The sequence below is a fragment of the Protopterus annectens genome, chromosome 11.part0 (assembly GCF_019279795.1).
Source record: "Protopterus annectens isolate FY-2018-M chromosome 11.part0, PAN1.0, whole genome shotgun sequence".
Taxonomy (NCBI): domain Eukaryota; kingdom Metazoa; phylum Chordata; order Ceratodontiformes; family Protopteridae; genus Protopterus; species Protopterus annectens.
In genome coordinates this window covers 351046370-351062173 of record NC_056745.1, presented here as the reverse complement: position 1 = coordinate 351062173, position 15804 = coordinate 351046370, and the positions used below count along the sequence as shown (strand labels likewise).

Below are 15804 nucleotides of genomic sequence, written 5' to 3'. Positions count from 1 at the left end.
CTCTGCATTCTTCCTGTATAGAGATATGGGCCCTTTAGGGGGTGAAGGGGGGGTAAAGTTAGCACTGAACCTGTCTGCCAGGATATTGGCAATATCAGTTGGGTCTGTAATTTTTGTGTCATTGTGCTGTAACTCAGAGCAGATCTGTGTGTTGCCATTGAGATTCTTGACATAGCTATAGAATGCTTTGTGGTTGTCCTTAGAATTAGTTGCGATTTTGTTTTTGTAGCTAGCTTTGGAGGATCTTATAAGGGATCTCAGCTTCTTACTGAGGCCGACCAGGGAGCTCCTCCACTCATGGGATTTTACTCTCTTTTGCAACAGTTTCTTCCTTCTGTTGTAGAGTTTGTTTATGGCAGGGGACCACCAGATTGGCTTCCTTTTTTTGAAGGATATCATCTTGGTTCTGTTTGGGATAGCACGATCCATGCACTTGTGTAAGTGCTTATATAGTGCATTTGTGTAGGATTCAGTAGTTGCAACTGTATTGTCCATCTGTATGGGTGTCATGAACTTCACCACTTCTGTCTTAAGAAGCATGAAGTTGGCTTTGGAGAAATTTTTTACCGTGGTTTCCTTAATGGGGGGTGGAGGCGGGATGTGGATATCAAGGGTGACTAGCTTATGGTTGGATCAGAATGACACCAGAAGCTTAGCCAATTGTTGAAGTCAATCATTTTGTCCTTGTACTGTGGTATTTATAGCTGTTATGGTGGTAATTTCCACCATAACAGCTACAGGTAAGTGACCATTATGAAAGTCTTGACTTTTTTTATTTTTGTGAGTAAAGAGTCAGACATATTAACAGAAGGAAGCTAACCATTTCATGTTGTAATAACTGGAAATATTGTGGTGTTTTGTTTATTTCTTTTTGGTGTGGATGAATGTGTTTAAGAAAGACTAAGGTGATTTACTAGATACAGTAAGAAAGGTAGATAGTACCAGGAATGAAAGGAAATTATGAAAAAATAGCAGGGTAGGAGGTGTTCCGGGGGTAAATTGAGGGATGGTTGAAAAAGGAAGAAAAAAGGTTAGGAGGAATTTGCAGTGATACTGTTATACTAGTTTGCTAATATTTTAGAATAGAGCTTGAATATGTATTAACTTTAAGTGAGGTACACCTTACTCAATGAGAAATGAAGAGTAGCAAGTGATGGATGCTTTGTGGCATGTTTTGGTGTTACCCTTTGAGACTGATTGATTTGACACAAATAAGGTGCTTAAGAGGTTTATGATCAATCTTTTCTGGGATTGCAATAATGGAAGAAGTAACTTTTTCATTTACCAGTGATATGTAGAATCTGAATGCATGGCTTGAAGCAGAAAATATTCCAGTGACAATGCAGTCAGATATGTCAGATAAGTACTAATAAGCATATTCATTTGTTTCTTTTTTCATATGGACTGTTCTGTAAATAATATTGCTTTCTGGTTGTAAGTTTAGATTTTTCATGAGTGGATGGTACATGATACTGTTAATAGTTCTAATATGTCTCAGTCTTTGGATATCATTCTGTCAGTTCTTGGCAATGGAGACATTGACTATTTCTATTTCAGCATGGCCTTAGTAAGAGTACCCATGGTACATCAGCACTTTAGAGAAAGATATCATTAATTGGAGGTTTGGCAACTGTACCAACAGTGCTAGATGAAGCAATATTTTCCAAGATGCTGCATTTTTTTATAGAAAGTTTGATGACCCAGGAGGGAAGGTTAGGATGGTATTTTTACTTTTTCAGTCTTTCCCATAATGGCAGTCAGTTCCTTAATGAGCAATTATGAACTAGTTTTTTTTTTCCAATATGTTAAACATTATACTGATCAATTGCACATGTTATATGTGTACGGGAAACTGTATCTTTATTCTCACAATATTTCAATAGATATGTATTAGAACTGTTGAAGTAGAATATGTTGAAAAGTCTGAGTTAAATGTAAATCAAGTTCAGTCAAGGGATGGTGGGTTGAGAAACTATCTGAAATACTGTGGGAGCAACACATTTCTAAAGATGCTTTTTACTGTCTAGTATTATGGATGCTGAAATGGTAGTAATCTGTGCTGACCAGGCTTTGCATTGACTGTATTAAGAACTTTGGCTTGTCAACATTGGGTTCTCTTAGAGTCCACTGTCATACAGACTAGGATATCAGAATTACAGAATAGTGCCTTCACAAATTCATGTGAGGGCTATTGAAAGCATCCCTCTCCCTTTAATATTTTTGTTACCAAGAGTGATGCTGTTAGTAGGCATTAGGCAAACACAGCTGTTTCATAGATAGCAATGGGATCTTAATATTCAAATGTAAGGGTTTTTGTAGATGACATCATGCTGGTCTTGTTGAACCCTTTATAGTTTAATGAAGATCTGGTAAAGCTCATTTAGGCTTCTGGCCTGCAAGGCAACAGGGAGAAGCTAACAGTCATGCCTTTAAAAAAACTGGATGAAGCCATGCAGTCAAATAAGTTGCTCTCTCTTTGTCAGAAAGAAAAAAAGTTAATGCTTACACAGACTAATCTATCCAGATATTAATGTAATACTGACTCTCAGCTTTCCTTCATTCATCTGTTTTCTATAAAAAGTTCCAGAGAATGGTATGTAACTCTTACATCAGAGGAATAGCCTTTGTAGTGATGAAAGCATCTCAGTCAAAGTATCATACAAGCTGCATTTACCTTCAGTACATTTCCTATATGACTGAAGAATGTTAGATACTGACTGATCTTTCTGCTTGTGGTTAGAAGAAGCCCAGACTAGAGTCAAAACATGCATAAAACTAAATATTAAAGGGTGATAGTTTTCCACTGTATCCAAAGATTAGGCAAGGCAGGTGTTCTTAGAATTCTCATTGTGGCATCAAGGAAGCCACAGGGAATGCATTGAGTAGTGTCCTCATTGTATTGTTACGTAACAAAGAAGATTAAAAGAGACAGTCAAATATGGGCTTCATCCACTTTGATTACTTCTACCTTTCACTGAGCTCAAGTGCTACATTTCAGAATTGTTCACATGTTGTAGGAGATAAGAACAGGGTAACATGAAATTCAAAATAGAATGTACCATTACCGTAAAGAAAAAGTAGAGGAACCATGTTAGTCAAATTTTAAGTGATAAATGGAACTTGGATTCAACCACCATCAGGCTTCTAAATTTTCAGAATTTCGTAGACGCTTATCATTGAGGGAAGTGTAGGTATGGCAATGTTTTCAGCTAAGACATCAAAAGAAATACATTTTACAGTGATGACTACTAAAAAAATAATGCATCTAGGTTTAATGAACCAATAAATGTACTGGAACAATCACTTCTTAAGTCTGATGTCAGCAGATTGACAGAGAACCACTAAATCCGTCATCTACTGTATATGTAGCTGCCACATTTCAGAGAAAAAGTTTTAAGCGTATACATGTCTGGTTTGTGCAGTTTAAGTTGGTATAAAATGCAATTTGCTTCATTTAAATGGCAGAAAACAAATATGAGCATGCTGATATAGTCCCTTTCTAGTTGCAAATTACTGTCACACAGTTTGGTCGCACCATAGAGTAGTGCTATGGTGACCCAAACTAAGATGATCTTTTTAAAGGTTCTCTGGGTTCAGAGAGTTTGGTTCTGTTATATTCTGATAAAGGTGTACATTTTTTTAAAGTTGGATGATGTTATCAGAACGTATTCCTCAGTTCAGGGCTGTTAAAATGACCTGTTTTTTTAATTTTATTTATTTATTTATTTTGATTGTTTACCGGGTAATGTCCAACTGGGCATGAAACCCATTTTCAGTGGAGGCCTGGGGAGAAAAGCTCCATACATAGAAATAGACAGTATTAAACAATCAAACTGAACACATATTAAGCAACAATGTACAAAGCAAGGCAGTAAAGAAATTAGTTATATAACAATAATTAGCAAATAATTAACAAATAAATTAACAAATATAACAAAAAATGGCACAGTCTGTGATAAAAACTGGCCACATGAGTTAATAGTGAGAACAGTGTGATACAGTAATTGCAAGATAAAGAAATGCAGTCTACATAACAGTTAAAGAGAAAGCAGTATATGTGTATACATGGGTTCCCTTCAGAATGTCGAATTTCAGAAATCTCGAACCTCATATGGTCGAGACCATATGATCTAGGTTTTAAAATTTCAAAATTCTGAACGGAGATCTGCATACAGCATGGAATGGGAGATTTCCCTTTTCCTCGCTGTAGTGCAATCGTGGAGTTGGTATATTTAAGTAGCAGGGGTCTGGGGGGGTGCAGGGGGGCTTGCTCCACTGGAGAAATGTTCTATTTGTTGTTTTTTTTTTTTGGATTTGTTTTTGAATTTGTTTTATTGATTCCAATGATTTCAGTTGCAATGGTCATGTGTTATAAGTATGAATGCAGTGAACCATAGATGACTCATCTAGCACCTGCTACTGTATCCTAATCTGCCAACCCCAATCCCCAGATAAGAAGCAGAAAAAAAACTCTTTGTACTTTTAAAAACTATAAAATACCACACACAAAGTGAAGTGTTAAAATGTTTCAGCACTAACTGTAAAAGCAGCATCAGCATTCATTTCTGTACTGGTGTTCGGAAATACTAGTGGGTATGAATGCTGGTATTGCACTTTTGATTGAGTGGTATCTGATGAGCACACCCTCCAACAACTTGAACGTGGCATATCTGCCCTCTTTGCCATACCCCAGATATGCCTCCTTGAATGCATTCTAAAGACTAATGTTGTTAGTAACTTGCTTTAATAAGTTGGTCATGAGTCAAATGGAAGGGTGATCTTTATTGTGGGTTTTGGAGAAGGGTATAAAGCGAGGGACGCAGGGACAAAAATGGACTCATTATCATAATATCATATTGTACTAATCTCTGTGGACTTTAATTTATGGAGAGATCTCAAAAATTGCAGAATATAGGGACCTTGAATGTTCAAATCTGAGCATAACAGAGGTTTTCTAAACTAAACTATAAACTGATGGAATAGTCATGTCCTATGGAATATGAAATAATATTGTTTGCATCTAGCTCATAGATGTACAGTGTGGCATTATGAGGCTTTTATTCTCTTTGTTAGATCTTTTCATCTATTCATTTTTTTTCTTTGTTTCTTTATTTCACAACATCCCAGAATCAATAAGCTTTTGAGTAATAAGAATATAGATAAATCTTAATAAAAAAGAATATAAACCAGGTAGTAAGTGTTAAAGAATAGACAATGAAGAGAATGGGCTACTATGTCAATTAAAACAAATGTAAGCCAGTAGGCCTGCAAATGAGCAAAAGGCAAGGCAGAAAAAAAAAATAGCATTTCCATCAAGATTAGAGGTGAAAACTTGCATGGCAATATATGAGACTGCAGAGAGATAGTAGGTATATGAAAATAAAACTGATGGAGCTGGATAAGGAAAATAAAACATGTTACATGTGAGAAAAAGAACTGTAAAAAAAAAAACAAAAAAAAAACGGAAACTGTAATCGCCAGGGATAAAACTGGAAATTCCCACCATTGCATAAAGTAAAGGATACTGTAAAGTTAATGCCATGAGGGATAACAGGATTCATTTTAGAGTGCTTAGAAGACTGGAAAATAAGGAAGGATAATACTCTCATACTACATTTTAGAAAATTGGAAGTGGCGGGATCATCTATGTATGATTCAAGATAAGAATGGGAAGAACATGGCTGATATGAAGAACCTGTCATCAGTACTTAGATTCAGAACAACTATGAGACTCCTACTGAAGGAAAACAACTCCATAACATATGGAAGCCTGCAGGGCACAATAAACACAAGGGATTAAGACTATGAGCTATTAACAGGTTGCTTCTTGGGGTCTAGGGTTTGAGTCCTTTAACCTTTATTGGGCTAATGCGTCACACTGAACAAGTCACTTAATCAGACAGTGTGCTCACAGATCACCCTTAAAAGGATCCAGTAGGAATACAGGATTAACAAATAATTTAATTAAAAAATATCCAATGCAAAATGAAAACAAAACATTTTGTGAACAAACTTGTAAGACTTAGGATTAGGTCGAAGGGTAGTAAGTATGTAAAACAATGGATAGAAAATAGCACACAGAGGTTTACAATAAATCTAGCTCATTAAGTTGATAATATACTAACCACTGAGGAATGCAAGGGTGAGGGACAATGAACAGTGTTGGGACAAGATCTGATAAATGACATATCATAGGCCTTAAAGGGAAAGTTTGCTCTTTTATTGATGCCAAACTTTTAAACAAAAATGCTAGAACAAAAGACCGTGATAAATGTTTGAGAAGTGAAGAACAGTAAAACTGCACATGGTATGCATTAAAAGTGATGCAAAGGGTGACTAAAAGAAATTAATATTTATAGCCTTGAGATAAAAGAGACAAACAAATGTCTTAGTAGAATTTAAGTCCCTTAAGTGTGTGTGTATGTGTGTGTGTGTGTGGGGGGCTCTACTGAGTCCCATTTGGTAGTCTTTCAAATAGAGATTTATGGGAACATGCATTGAGTATGAGGACATGAGGTGGGCAAATTATGTGAGTGACAAGAAAGTATTGTATCACAGAGAGGGTGTTGTGTTAAGAGTTCAAATATCTAATGAGTTCAGTAATGAACATTATGAGCATAAGGTCATCTTCGAGGCTTCAGAGTATTTAAGCTGTTAGATAAGGTGGGATTACAGGGCATCTATCAGAGTAAATTGGCTATGCACTCCTTACCAGTATATCAAGCATTTGTTTTTGTAACATTCAGTAACAGGTTAGCCTTCTATGGTATACAGGAATACACAGACTATCCAGTGAGTTGAAGTTATTCTCAACAATGCACATACCTGGCTACTGCCAGTTATCATCTTTCAGGCTATCACTAGAACAGGTGTATCTTTCAGTGCAGCCTGTGTCTCACAATATTTATTTGTTTTATTTTAACATTTGTTTACAGGGAAAGTCTGATTTGGAATCAAAGCCAGTTTTCAGCGGTGGCCTGTGGAGAAACACTCCAGACACCTATCTTTGTAACATGGGAGGAAACTGGAGTATCCAGAGAAAATCCACATGAACACAGGAAGGGCAAGCATACTCTGCACAGAAGGCACTCCAGCCAAGAATCAAACTGGAGAACCTCTTGTTGTGAGGCAACAACGCTACCACTGCACCATTGTGCCATCCAATGTAATTAGATATTATGATATGATATAATATAATATATAATATAATATGATTAACACTGAATTTTGTTTTGTGAATAGAAATTCTCCTAGTAATGCGTGCATGGAAGAAAACATTTTCAGACATCTAAGATACTAATCAAACACAAAAGAAACAAAATATCTAATTAATAATTAGGTTAAGTTGCAAAATCTTTCTTGTTCATTCAAACCAAACCTTTCCTTTCATTTTCATGTTTATTTCCATATTTTGAATTCCTCTACCTTCTGTGTCTGTTAAGTATATTCACACATTTACCTATGCCAAATTAAGTAAAAATGAATCCAACAAATCTACTGCGTGTGTGTGTGTTTGTGTGTGTGTGTGTGTGTGTGTGTGTGTGTGTGTGTGTGTGTGTGTGTGTGTGTGTGTGTGTGTGTGTGTGTGTGTGTGTGTGTGCGTGCATACTTGTGTATTATATATACACCTAGCTCTCTGATTGCTTATGCAATGTGTAGATTAAGTGTGTTATAACTGAATGGATGATATAAAGGCATAAAAGTATATGACCCAGGAAACTGCATGTGTGTGTGTTTATATATATATATATATATATATATATATATATATATATATATATATATATATATATATATATATATCAAAGAAACTAAATGTCCAAAACACCAGAAATCCAAGGCACTAGGAGTACTTCTCAAATAAGGTAGTCACACCAACCAGTTCCATGAAAGGCTGTATAAGCACTTTCATTCCTAGTGCCTTGGATTTAAAAATATATATATATATATATATATATGTACATATGAAATTCAGACAAGATCTTGATTGATAAGTACAAGAAAAAATCAAGTCTCTGTGGGTCTGCATGGATTATCCAATTCTTTATGACTAGCAGATCTTTGTTAATGTTGTCAGTTAACAGTGGCAAATAATTGTATTCTTTGTTTTGGCCTTCACAATTTCTTTGTTCCTTTTATTATGCAGTTTTTGTTAAAAGAGTCCTAAAAATGCCCAGACTGGACAGAGTGCTTTGATTATTATATGGGCATTAAATGAAATCAAAAGTCTCCCTACTGACATACAAACATTTATACACACACACACACACATGCACACACACACACACACACACACACACACACACACACACACACACACACACACACACACACACACACACACACACACACACACACACACACACACACACACACACACGAGTACATGCACACTTATACTGCTTGTTATCCTGTAGTCTGTTAGCAATATCTCTCAACTGTTCAGATTTTTGCATCATATTTCGAGTCTGTTCCACATAAGACATCTGTTTTTCCTGCCAATTATTGATGTCTGAAGCCACTAAATAATGGAATGTATTTGACTTTCAAACTTTATCTTTCAGAAAATACATGGTAACACAAATTGTGTAATTTTAGCAACTTTCTATGTTTATAAGAGCAATATTTAAAATATGTCCCTAATTTTGAGCCTTTTCTTCCATTATTTTAGGCTTTGTCCAGATTTATTGCACTAAGAGGTTTAAAGGTATACTGTTAGCTGTAAGTTGCGAGCCTTTGTTCTTAACAATTCCATTAATGAGGTGTTATTATCTGGCTTTTAGGGACACTTGGAATAAGATGTCCAGGGCATAGAAACAATATTTCATATTTGGCTGTCAGCAGCAAAATAAGAAAATGTATCTGTTTTCTCATTAATAGCCACTTTGTGTATGTGCAAAAACATCAAAATAACTTCTTTACCTGGAAAGTTTAGACCATCAGAGGTCCATTAGTACCTTAAAAGTATAACTTTTCCCTTCATTAACCCTATCTGACTTCACAGCTGTATACTTCTACTGAAACTGTCCTACATACCATTTTGTATTCTTTCTTGATTTATTCTCTTACTGTTTCCAAAGATATGCATGTACATCTATCTGTATAGCTATATAGATATGATATCCACTCCCTCATAATGTTCTTTACATTCCCTACTAAATTTAAGATAGCAGATTCATACCTCCTTGCCCTCTTTTTGCATATTCCAGTGGAAGTTGTCATCCCTGTAATCTGTAGCTGGCTTTCCTTTCATCTCTTTACTCCCCTGAATTTCTCCTTGTTATCCTTACGTTGTTCTATATAGTGCATATTTTCATAATCTTTTCTATGCATTTCATTGTCATACCTGTATGGCATATTCCTGGTTCCATAGCTACAGCTGTGACGGCCTTTATTTCTATCTAAATTGTACTCATTTTATTCACGAAATGGCTAGCTGTCATATATCCAGAGCATCAGTTCACATTTCCTCGTGTCTTGCAGTCATCTGATACTGTGTAGGAATTTCTAGTGCAACATTTTAATTTTTTGTTGACACTTAACAGGATAAATGAAATTTTACAATGTAACTGCTGTTCTGGTTTGCACTGTTAGTAAACTGATTATAAAGTAGTGTGACTGTTTATGTCTAGCAGTAGAATGAATGCCATGCAGTCTCTCTCTCTCTCTCTCTCTCTGCCTCTGTTTACAAAAAGTAAAGCTAATATTGTCATGTTTCTTGAACCTGGATGACTACGATTTGTCACTCCTCATTTGTGGACATTAAAGTGTTGTATACTTTTAAGTGAGTTTCCTAAAATGTCAGCACAGCATTACATTGGCTAAAGAAAAATGACGTTTGATATGAATGGTATCTCTGCAGTCATCCTGATTGGATTTTGTTTGTTCAGAGATTTTTTCCCCCTTTCTCTGTGATTTTCAAAGTTTGCAGGTAGTATTTTTCTAGACAGGGGTGTGGAGAAGACACCCAAATTGGGGGGGGGGGTGTAAAAGGAGAAGACAACCCACCTGCAAAAACTGAAGCAAAATATCTCATTGTATCAGTTTTGTTTTTCACAGTTTATGATGTTTTGAATTTTTACATGTATCTTACAGTATTTTCTGTCTTAAGTTGAAGTTCAATATTCTGTTATGAATCCTTATTAATTTCTGCATTGCAGACATGTAAAACAAGACCAGTGAGGAAAACATGGATAATCATCTTGAGAAGTAAAGCTAGCAGACTCTAGTTTAAGTGTCATATACTAATATATTTTGCTAATTATAAACTTTCTTGTTCCTGATGCTATCACAGATTAGTATAATAACCCATTCATTGCTTCTGATTAAACCAGTACAAGACATTTTATCCATTTTCTCTGTTTAATAGGTTTGATTATATGTATTGTTCAAGCAATCCAAACACCTATTTCCAGTATATGCTGTCAAACTTTTCAGGTTACCCTTCCATCTAGGACCAGCTGTATTCCACAGTGCAATCAATTCTCAGCTAAAGCGTCTTCTGTGTGGAAACATGCGTGAATGGGCGTACCTTCGTTGAAGGTTGTATGTTAGGGCTGGCAACTCGGTACGTAAAAATCTGCTGCCAATCATTAGCAGACCGGAGTTCTGCTGTGGCAACCCCTAACCGGGAAAAGCCGAAAGATACTACAACAACAACATATATATGTATATATAGTTGCTGAGGCAGCTTTCTTATAACACTGTTTTTTATATTTTAATTAAATCTGTTTCTTTGGACTGAGTTTGCTGATGCAACATTTTTCAGTAATGACGTTATCATACATGTATGTTAGTGTAGCTATGTTGCAGTATTTTGTACTAAAATTCAAGAATGACAACGCAAAATATGTTATTTTAGTGCTCTTTGCTGAATGTATACATATTTGTGTGTGTGTGTGTGTGTGTGTGTGTGTGTGTGTGTGTGTGTGTGTGTGTGTGTGTGTATTTAAATGTATTAAGCTTTATATTGTAATGCTGCGGACAGTTGAATATATTACAAATGTAAATCAATAGGGTTGATTTAATGGTTGCTTCGCAGTCCTTGTTGTACAACCTGTTAAATAACATATTTTTTACAAAATGTAAAATCTGTGCTTCGTGTTTTCTTCTTCTTTCTTTTCTTGCACACTGTACAATTGTGAGCAGTGCATGTAACCAAAATGAAACAGTATAAATCTGCCCGTGCTTCCCAGAAACGTCACCATTTGTCATTCATAGAATTTGTATTTCTGCCTAAAACATAAACACTCTGAAACATAACATGTTTGCAGGTGCATTTCTAAAATGTGAATGTAGAATAGCTTAGACAAGAATAAATGAATGAAAGACTGAAAGAATGAATGAATTAGTTAAGTGCTTTACTGTGTACAAAACAATGTAGTAATATTTAAGCATATGATTTATAGGACACTTTTCTTTGTGAATGAGTCCTGTATTTGACAGAAGATATGTTCCTTTCTGTATATTTGAAGCATATGTTGCTATCAATATGCTGCAATTTTCCTGTACCATGAAATACCCCAGGAGTCTAAAATGAACATATTGGAATGACATTTTTTGCTTTTTTGAGGATCATACATTCTAAATCTACACCTGTTTAGGAGCCACCTGGTTCCAATTTTGTATGGGTTTTAATTTCTGACACTGAAGCACCATCAAAGTAGAATACAGCAAGTGTTAATTTGATATGGTAGTAAAATACCAAAGAGGTTCCATTTCCTAATGATTTTCTAGAAAATTCCTCTTGTTTGAAAATGTTTCCAGATAAGGTAGATAATTGTCAGGCACTCTTAAATGAAATCATATAAAATCCCATTATAATAACTACAATTAACTACAATTCACTTCACAGTGTTAGCATGTAAACAAATATATAAAAACAAAGAATGCCACTGCAATGCAAGGCTTTTACCACATAAATAAAATAAAAATGGAAAGATAATAATAAGGTGTCATAACACAATACCCTAATCATTCACAGCAGCCTGTGTTAGTCATTTTGGTTACTGCTAGAAGTCACAGGAGGAAATAGGAACTCTCTGGTACTCTGCAAAAAGTCAATACATTTATATTACACAATGTGATGTATCAATAAAATTATCCAGAAATAACATATCATGTGCTATCAGTTTTAATGCTGGCTAATGTATCTCACCTTTGGAATAAATGCATCTCAACATAGTAAGTATTGTCCCAAGTGATGCATGTTTCCTAAACTGTTAAGCTTACACTATTTCTTAAGTTTTAGGTGTTTTGCCACATAACAAGTATTGCTTATTTCAAATCCAGATTACATAATTCTTAAATCATTCTCTAGTAACACAAATGAATCCACAGTTATAACTTAAGCAAAAAAGCAAACACAAATAACTTACCTTAGATTCAGTTATGTAGAGCTTGCTTCTGAGAGCTGGTGAAATCTACAGGAGCATTCCTTGGAATGAAACCTTTTGACTTTGTGCAGAAGCTTTGATCCTTGCTTTCAAGATTCAGTGACCCTGAGAAAATGTCATGCATACCTGGGCATCTGACTCTCATTAATACAGAGAAATATGAGAGTATCTCAAACTTTTTGACAGCTTTTTGTTTTACATATTTAACAGATAGGGGTGCCAGGGAATGTACTGACCATTGTTTCTATATTCTAATGGCAAAACTCAGACTACTTTCAGTAGCAGTACTGTGTAATATATATATATATATATATATATATATATATATATATATATATATATATATATATATATATATATATATGAATGTGAGCACTGGTAGTGAGAACTTTTAACCTCTCAAATTACGAAGACTCCTCGCTATCAGCAAGTCTGAAACATAATGCAGAGCAGCTGTGCAGGGTAGCTCTGTGTCATGTTCCATGGTCACTTTCATCAGAGAGCAGTGGTAGATAAGAGGAGAGGAAATGGTCATTGTGCAATGGCATTTCTCCCCTTGAAAAATAAACCCTGTTCCTATGGAAAATTAAATGTTCAAACAAAGCAGTATTTAATAATTTCTGCTTGTTATGCCATCTAAACTAATGCTTAGAGTAGTTCCATGTGCCTCTTCAGCTCTTATTAGATTTTAATACAAACCACGTGAATGATTATGTCTTCCGTTTTTGGCACGTGTTGTAAGGGTAGAAAATTATTTGTTCTTTGGGGTGGTTTTGTTTTCTATAATGGAACAAAAGTTTTTTTAATAAAATATCCTTGTATGTTTTGTCTTTCTGTCTCTCTCTCTCTCTGTTTTTCTTTTTCTTGTGTATGTTTGTGTATATATGTATATTTCCCACTCTCTCTCTCTTTCACTTTCTCTCTCTTTAGATATATATATATATATATATATATATATATATATATATATATATATATGTGTGTGTGTGTGTGTGTGTGTGTGTGTGTGTGTGTGTGTGTGTGGGAGCATGGAATTACTTAAACTGAGTGAATATCATTTATGTCAACGTGCATAATGTTGAAACAAATTGACTGACATTATGCAAATCAACATTGTACTACATATTAACAAGGAATTAATCATGGTGCTTGCAAAAAAAAAAAAAAAATGCAAAGAAAGCATCATTTTTTTTTTTTTGTAGCGGGCAGGCCTACTAGCAGCCTTCACACTCTCTGATAATTTTATATTCTAACACAATCCCCAGGGAAAAGGGTATATTCCCCTATCCAGAAACTGTCAATCTCACACGTCTGTTAACCAAAGTTCTAGTCCGCAAAGTTACTGCGGCTTATGTATATATATATATATATATATATATATATATATATATATATATATATGTGTGTGTGTGTGTAGTTATACAAGGATATATTTATTTATATATATTTGTATATCAATGAACACACACACGCATGTGTGTAGATCTACTTTTATTCATCAAAATTTCATTACTTTGAAAAAGAAAAGTAGATGCCCACTTCACTGAAAGTGTATTTAAATGAAAGTGCACTTTCGCTGAAGTCTAGTCATTGGATCGGCTAACTAAAAAAAAAAACACAAAAGAAATCTTTTGCAGTGGGGCAAACACCCCTGCACCCCCATGTGGGGGGGTGTGCCCCCCCACAACCTTGCTTAAATATACCAACTATGAGATTGCACTACAGCAAGGAAAAGGGAATATTCCCATTCCATGCTGTTTTGTGATGTCTGTACTTGGTTTTTGAAGTTTCAGTACTTCGAACAAGTGCTCTCACCCAAGTGGGTTTGGAAGTACTGAAACTTTGACCAACCGAAGTAGACCTGTGTGCGTATATGTGTATAAAAGGTTGCAGTCTAAAAGAAGGATCACTTAGAAGAATAACTCTTCCGGGCTTGTTTTTCAAACCACCAATTGCTTTCTGACTGAGATCACTGTATAGAGTGGTTGTGGACTTTGTTGTTATCCTGCTGTTGTGCAATCTTAGAGTTGGTATATATAATTAGCAGGGGGATATAGGGGAGTTTGCCACCCCCCACAAAAACATTTTTTTTTCCTTTCAGTCTTTTTAGATTCAGTCTTAAAAGATCACTTTTTCTGTATATGGTATTTTGAGTGTTTGTATTTTGATGATATAATCTTAAGTTATATGTCCCTATTAGTTGATCAGTCATATAGTTCATCATAGGAGTTTAGGGTATGTAATTTAACCCAAATACATTCTTTATTGAGTGCAGTATGGGTTGAGCTATGCAGATGTCGAATGGAGGAAGACTAGTGCTAAAGCTTTTGGTTATATTGAAAATTGTAACATGGGGGGTGTGTGTGAGTGTTTGTAAATTAGGTTTATAGTAAGGGTTAGATTAGGGGATAGCTCCAGTGTTGTACAAATGTTTGCAGGTGGAGATTCAAGCAAGGGCTTGTAAGGGGACATATTTAGTGTAGTGCAGTTTTTAGGAGGCTAGACTTAGAGTAATGGCTAGGATAAGGAGATAAAATTGGTGTTGTGTGAGGACTTGCAGGTTAGGGTTACAGCAGGGATAGGTAAGGGGGTACATTGGGTGTTGTCCATGCATCACTTTGTGTGCAGTGTATGCCTGAGCTCTCTTATATAGTGGTAGTATTATGGAAATGGTTTTTGTATTATAATGTGGAAGGTTATATAGAGCCATAGCTGTCTCTTTTTTTACCTGTTGCTTCTCCTGGTCTGGTACCACTCAACTGTAAGTTGAATAGAAAAAAAAAAGGTCCATTCCTGAACTGTGATCAAGTTCTGCTTCTCTGTCCCTCAACTTCAAATTATGGAGCAACTTCTGATTGATCAACATCTGCCAGTCATGTCCCCTAGCACCTTGTGCCCAAGGCAGTTGCCCCTTTTCCCAATCGGAGCTTCATATCTGGGGTTTAAGTTAGAGTCAGGGGGATAGTTAAGGTTAGGGTTAACATGCAGTCTCAGAACTGTAATTCTATTTTGCCTCAGAAAGGACTGATTTTTGCATAGAATTACATAATCTTTCAGTTATTCTAAGGTGAAGGGAAAAATGAGTGTACACTTATGATTTCTTGGCAAATGATGGGGTGACCTGCATGCAAACACCTCTCACTTAAAAGAAAGTTACTGTTTGTCAATTTTGCATTTAAGTTACCTGTAACACATTGCATTTAAGTTACCTGACACTTGCTCACTAAAGCAATTATATAAGTCAGCACTAAAAAATTAAAAGCACTACACCCTCACAAACTCCCCTTGAGTACCTTGTTCCCCATTGGCCCTTTTTTTCAATTATAAAGGAATTCCCAATACTATTCTAGCATGTCCAAAGGTCAGTTGTCAATCTCCTCTCCGGTCCAGCTGGTGAATCTGGGAATCT

General features: G+C 35.5%; 1 protein-coding gene across 1 annotated transcript in view; it reads right to left on the bottom strand.

Moving 5' to 3' along the window:
- KERA (keratocan) overlaps window positions 1-12630 on the bottom strand; it is a 156228-nt gene extending 143598 nt beyond the window's left edge. The window contains exon 1 of the mRNA XM_044087119.1: window positions 12378-12630. The gene's annotated coding sequence lies outside the window, so the exon portion shown is untranslated. The remainder of the gene's footprint in view (window positions 1-12377) is intronic.
- Between the last annotated feature and the right edge of the window lie 3174 nt (window positions 12631-15804).